The sequence below is a fragment of the Tigriopus californicus genome, chromosome 12, assembly GCF_007210705.1.
Source record: "Tigriopus californicus strain San Diego chromosome 12, Tcal_SD_v2.1, whole genome shotgun sequence".
NCBI classification, from domain to species: domain Eukaryota; kingdom Metazoa; phylum Arthropoda; class Copepoda; order Harpacticoida; family Harpacticidae; genus Tigriopus; species Tigriopus californicus.
The window spans coordinates 15,126,680-15,133,168 of record NC_081451.1 but is presented as its reverse complement, the minus strand read 5'-3'; positions in this window follow the sequence as shown (position 1 = coordinate 15,133,168).

Genomic DNA, 6,489 nt, shown 5'->3' with positions numbered 1-6,489 from the left:
CGTAGGGAGTAGAGGTAGCAAGTGATTTGTATGCAACTGTATCTAAAGTTCATCACTCTTGTAGCAGAAATCAGTAGTTAGACTCTAGAGTAGAGGTCGACTTTGATAGACGCATTTAGACTGGGATAGTGACCACATTTTACAGGATAGATAGCCTTGAAGATTGGCCCAGGTGTATGCCAGACAACCGAGATTGGTCTGTAACCGTGGGGAGAAGAGGTAGCTAGCGATTTGTATCCTTAGTCAATCAGTTGATTCACGATAGTTTGAGGCTTGATGAAGGAAGCTCGAATTATTGCTCGTATGCCCTGATTAGGATGATAACCGGAGGCCTTAAGATAGGTCTAAGAAATTGAAGCCCATGTACTAGGTGCTCTCCATCTCAGAGAGCTATCAAGGTTTTCAGCTAGTGCTTGGGTCGAAATTATCTACGTAAATCCCATCCAGTGTGGGAATCAATGTCTGGACGGAACAATTATTTCAAAATCTTTGAAATCAAAGGCCTTCAAGTTGTCTTTTAACTTGGACCCCCAAATTCATACCCTAACCTATGCACGTTTCTAGATCAAATTTGGTTCCTCAGGGTGCTTTATTTTAGCCATCTCTCAGAATGAAGAGACCTGGGCTAAAGTAGAGATACAGGTTAAAGTGCAAATGTTTATATATTTGCTCTTTGGTGTGGAAAGTATTGAGGTTCTATTTTAGCATTTTTAGGAAAAGCATAAGCTTTTACCAAAAAAGCAAGCATGAATAGTGTGAGAATTAGATAATCACGAATATATTGCATCAAACCAAGAAGATTGAGACAATGCAGTATTGCAGTATTTAAAAGAGGTGCAAAAGGTATCTTTTACAATACAGCTTCAACATTATTCATGAGCTTTTCCATCAACCAGAATTCAGAACCGATTATACTGTTAGTCAAGGTTTAAACTTTTGAATCCTAAATCGATTGGTACGTATATCTTGTCTTCCTGCGACCAGAAATAAATAAGTCAATCCACTGAATCATTATAAAAAGATACGGGATTATGCGACAAATTAGAGACAGGAATTTTGAGGAGGGTGTGCATTTGCGATTTTCACCTAATTTGAAATCATCCTTGTTTGGATTGAAATAAGGGGTGTGCATTAAAACCCAAGTAGTATATAGAAATCATATTTTGAACAAACGGGCCCGAAGCAGTAACACAAGGCCCCAGAAGAGAATCAATTGTATACCATAACAACCGTATCAATTGATACTAAACATTGCAACAAAAAAGCATGAATTTCTTGTAAATAAACGCCAGAGCTGAATGGATAACCTTGTAAATGCACTTGTGTGTGACTAAATTTTGCTACAAATAAGAATAAAGGCACGAGGCTAAAAGGGGCTTAAAATGGCCTTTTCCCCATTGTAAAAATTGTGTTTGCATTCTTACAACATACAGTAGCATTTTTATAAAATTTATTGCGCATTTTTCATCCTTTTCACATTTTCCTCGCATTGCTTTTCTACTTAAATTGTTTTTGCTAAGAAAGGCAGCTTTGTGAGGTATCAAATTAATAATGATATAAGTCAAGATTTTTAAGATTACCAGGACGCCTGGTATTTTTTATTTTTCACAAATGGATTTCAACTGTTGGAATCTAAGAACCCTATTGAAGTTTTCTTCAGGCGTAAGGAGCAACAGCTTTTCTGGTTTACAATTTTTGGAGGTTAGTTATTGAACAGTCAAGTGGAACAAACCGGAAAGTGTCGTAAGCCCAAATCTAAGTAGACAGTTCGTGACATGCATTCCACTTAAAGTCGCCTTTTACTGGAAGCCAAGAGCTAAGTTGAGTATAAAAATATGCCCCTTCCCCTTTGCCATCATCTCCTTGTGCAACTAAGGTCCAAAGGTGGAATAGTGCAAGGTGAATTTCAACCATTTCTCTGCATCAGAATGTGTGTGTGTGTGTGTGTACTACTGTCAGAAGATTGAACCGAGCAGCTGACTCTCAGTAGCAAACAGGACCTCGGACAGGTAACAGTGGAAATCATTTGAAAGTTTGTACTAACGGAAACATGTTTGTAAATAAATATGTGTTTTTTCCGGGTTTCAGAATATGAACCTTGAACCTATTTTGGTTCAGGATCCACATCAAGTGTCTCGTATGTGCGGACCATCAATTGTTGGCTATCCTTATGGCCCGTTTCATCAACCAAACATCCAATGCCAGACATTGAATAACTCTCATGACCCTTATAAACGGATCAATGTTCCTAGCCGTCCAATGCAAATTGTCAATTTCACATCTGGGCCGGATTTTCAAGATACCCCGGGAACAAGCCCGGGTTTCAGTGAGTCTTTGTGCAAGGAGATTGAAATGCGCCAAGAAATGGCCAAAAACGACCTTCACGAGAAAAATCCACCACGGTCGATTATTTCACACAAGAGGCTCTTCATTCCACAAGGAGTTCAGACTTCTAAAAAGAAGGGAGTAACATTCTCACCCGAGGTTGTGGATTTAGTCAAGCGAGCTCAGCAAGAGAACCTTGCCAAACGACGATACTTTATGGCTATCCGACAGAAAACGTTCACCTTTGAACCAAAGGTTGCCAATCCCAAGATCCATCCTCCAATAAAGACAAGGTCATTGTCACTTGAGAACCTGTTCAAGCCCAGGCAAGGCCACAATTTGAATATTTTCTGGGGAAGTTTGGACAAAGTCTCAGAGAAGGAGCGACCAGGAATGGGGATAACACGTAACAATGCATCAGCATATGTCACTCCAGTGAAGAAAAGCTTGCTGACTCCAAATTATTGTCAATTGGTAGCACAAAAAACTGTTTTCGCTCAAGTGAGAAAAGAAAATTCAAATGCTTTGAAAGACTTGGATCAACAACTACAAACCATCTTAGGCACACCTTCAATGCTGAAAAGAAGGGAATACATATGATGCAAAATTTCCCTTCAAATTGTGTTTTTTCGATAAATTCATTTGCCGTTCATTTACGAAAACGAATTAATTATAAGTTATTCACGATTATGACGAAAGGTGTATAAAGCCTATGTAAAAACATTAATAGTTAGACAAGACAGGTAAATGGTCAAAAGAACCTCAAACACAATGTGTTTATCACAAGAATAGGCAAATATATCAACTGGAATCCTTTGTTGGATGAAGTATTAAGTGAATATAAAACTAAATAAGGTAGCTAGTTGTTTATCTTGAAGTGTTAAGGAATTCATTCTCTACAGCGTTAAAGAAGTTTGCAAAAGAAGCTAATATGAACATGCAATCGCCCAGGCACTTAATTGATCAACAATTACACGGCCTAATAAAAGTATGGAATGATGACATGGGTTTGGCATGTTCATGGAAAAGCACAAAAAAATATCTCATGGGAGTCACAATTTTGTTTGAAAAATATGCATTCAATGAACGCTTATTAGGTTATCATCAAAACTCGTAAACAGGTTTTCTAAACAATAAAAGTGCTTTGAAAAGCTCGTCATAAAAGTGCTTTTGAATCCTGCCATACCTTGTTTGACACATGACCATGTATTTAACTATCTCTATTGCTAAAGATATGTAAGTCTTATTGGATATTTCTTTTGTATGTATGATACATACAATAGCACTTATCACTGAGTGATTAGGGGCTCGTTCTTGAGTTAAGGGTCGCCATTAGAGGCGGAGATCTACTAGAGAAGGGAAGGGGAAAGACCTGGGTTCGAACTACAATAGAACCATCTTCCCAAACATGTTCATGGTGCTACCCACAACACTGATAAAATAATNCGTAAACAGGTTTTCTAAACAATAAAAGTGCTTTGAAAAGCTCGTCATAAAAGTGCTTTTGAATCCTGCCATACCTTGTTTGACACATGACCATGTGTTTAACTATCTCTATTACTAAAGATATTTAAGTCTTATTGGATATTTCTTTTGTATGTATGATGCATACAATAGCACTTATTACTGAGTGATTAAGGGCTCGTTCTTGAGTAAAGGGTCGCCATTAGAGGCGGAGATCTACTAGAGAGGGGAAGGGGAAAGACTTGGGTTCGAACCCATGAACCCACGTTAGTCACCTACAATACAACCATCTTCCCAAACATGTTCATGGTGCTACCCACAACACTGATAAAATAATTGGGCAAGTGTCAAGACTTCTAATAACCTTAGATGCGTTTCCAACTAAAATTTTATCCAAATCTATTGAACAGACGATAAGATATAACGCTTTTAAAGATTGGATTTGCATCAAATTTGCCATTTGCCAAAGAAATATGATTTGCATCAAATTTGCCATTTGCCAAAGAAATATGATTTGCTTTTTCTATGCCCCAAATATCAATGGAAATATTTCCTTTTTCATATTCCTTAAATTCAGATGACATACATATTTCTCTTAACAGAGTTATCTCAATGACGAAGGTCATTCTGTACAGAAGGTACTGCACCGGTTTTGTGGTCGTGCATCATGAAGCAATTGAAAATTCATTAAGAAACAATTGCCAGAGGCATTTTGTTATCTTGAATGATAGACGGATATTGTTATCAATTTTGCTCGTAGCATGCATGCTTCAAGTGAAATGTCTAAAAGAAGTAAATGCGTTTATATTCTCAGTAGTGCCGCACCTACTACTTGAAGGGAGATCATGGATGAGGCATATCGTGAAATTGGGGCAACCGGTGGGACGGTGGGTGGAGGTTATCACACTCACGTCCTATCAGGACGGAATTTCACGAATAATACCGCAGAGCTAACCTTTGTTGACAAGGTTTTTCCCGCGAATGTTTGTTGTCCTGCCTTCCAAGCCTGTTCATGAAACTCTTGCCGTGAGTAATATTAGGGTGCCTGATGATCAGTCATTTCGATGACCTATTCAGAGATAATATGTCCTTTCTTAAGCAGGTAGAAGCACCTACAAATAACTTGCAAAATAGTTTAAGACATACTTACTGTAAATATATTACAATTGTGATACTGTAATTGTCAATGGCAATTTTCATCAAGCTTACACTTGAACTTTGACAAAATTATATGAAAGTTGAATAAAAGCATCGATAGCAGGTAGAAATTACTAATTTCAGGAAGTGACAATTTTGAAAACAAAGCTGTCACATGTCTTGTTCAAATACTTCCGTTGTTCGAATTTTAAAGGGGGAGATAAGTCGCTCCCCAGTAATTACAGGCCGATTTCTCTCACTTCGAATATTGCGAAGGTGTTTGAGACGATCATGAAGTCCAAACTTGTCGAATTTCTTGAGGTCAATGAAATCCTTCCTCATAGCCAGCACGGGTTCCGAGCACATTTTAGCACGGTTACCCAACTGATTGAACATATTGAGCAGGTTATTGAGGGACTAGAGAGCCATGAATCAGTTGATGCTGTCTATCTTAATTTTGCCAAGGTATTTGATGAAGTAGATCACTGCCTTTTGTTGAATAGACTTCATGACATTGGGATCCAAGGCAAGGTTCACAATTGTATTAGAAGCTTCATTCATGATAGGATACAAATTGTTAAGGTTGACGGATCCCTTAGTGACATACATGATGTCAAGTCTGGTGCTCCTCAGGGTTCCATCTTAGGGCCCCTCCTGTTTATAATATTCGTTGTCCCGCTTCAAAAGCTTAATATTACTGATTGAATGCAGGAGTTTTCATATGTAACTTGAATTCGGATGATTAGATGTGAACGGGGCAAGTGATGAGAGAGGAATGGTGAGGTGGAATAAAATGACGGGGAACCGGTATTGGAAGAGAAGTAGGAAGAATATGAAGAGAGGAACGGAACCTACTTTATGGGATCATTCCAACTCCCCTTTTTTTAAGATTTGGAACACTATGAATGATAAATGAAATAACAAAATTATGTGTGACAAATCTCCAGATCAACAATACTCCAAATGGTTTGGTGTATGGCGAGAACGTGTACTTCTTCTTGGCACTTGTGAAACATTTTCGTCCTTGTCATCTGGTTCATTTCTATTGGAAGCATCAGGCAAATCTGTAAGAGATAAACGGAGAAAACGGCGATTTCGCCAAGATTTACGGCCATTTTCAAATTGAATCAAATAACGGCGTTGAAAACATTTTACAATCTTGGCTTCCTGGTCCCAACGCCGCGTTTGAGGGTTTTGAACGTAAACAACGCTCCCGTGGGCCAACGAGTCTAGCAATTTAGCAGAACGATCATGATTTTGTTTTCGTTTGTGGGTGATGGATTGGCGTTTGACGTTGTGAGGGGGATTCTGGCGCAAATCCACCTGCAGAAGATCATCGTGGATCGGAAGGCGAGACCAAAGAGGCCGACCAAACACTCTTTGCGCCGGTGAGAGGCCATCAACCATCGGGGTATTCCGGAATTCCAACATTCCTTCAGTGAATTCTTCCGAGTGGAAATCTCCACCCGTTTTGGCCAGCAAGTGCTTAATGGACTTGACCATTACCTCGGCATGGCCGTTACTCTGCGGGTAGTATGGGGTTGATGGCATCCAGGTGACACC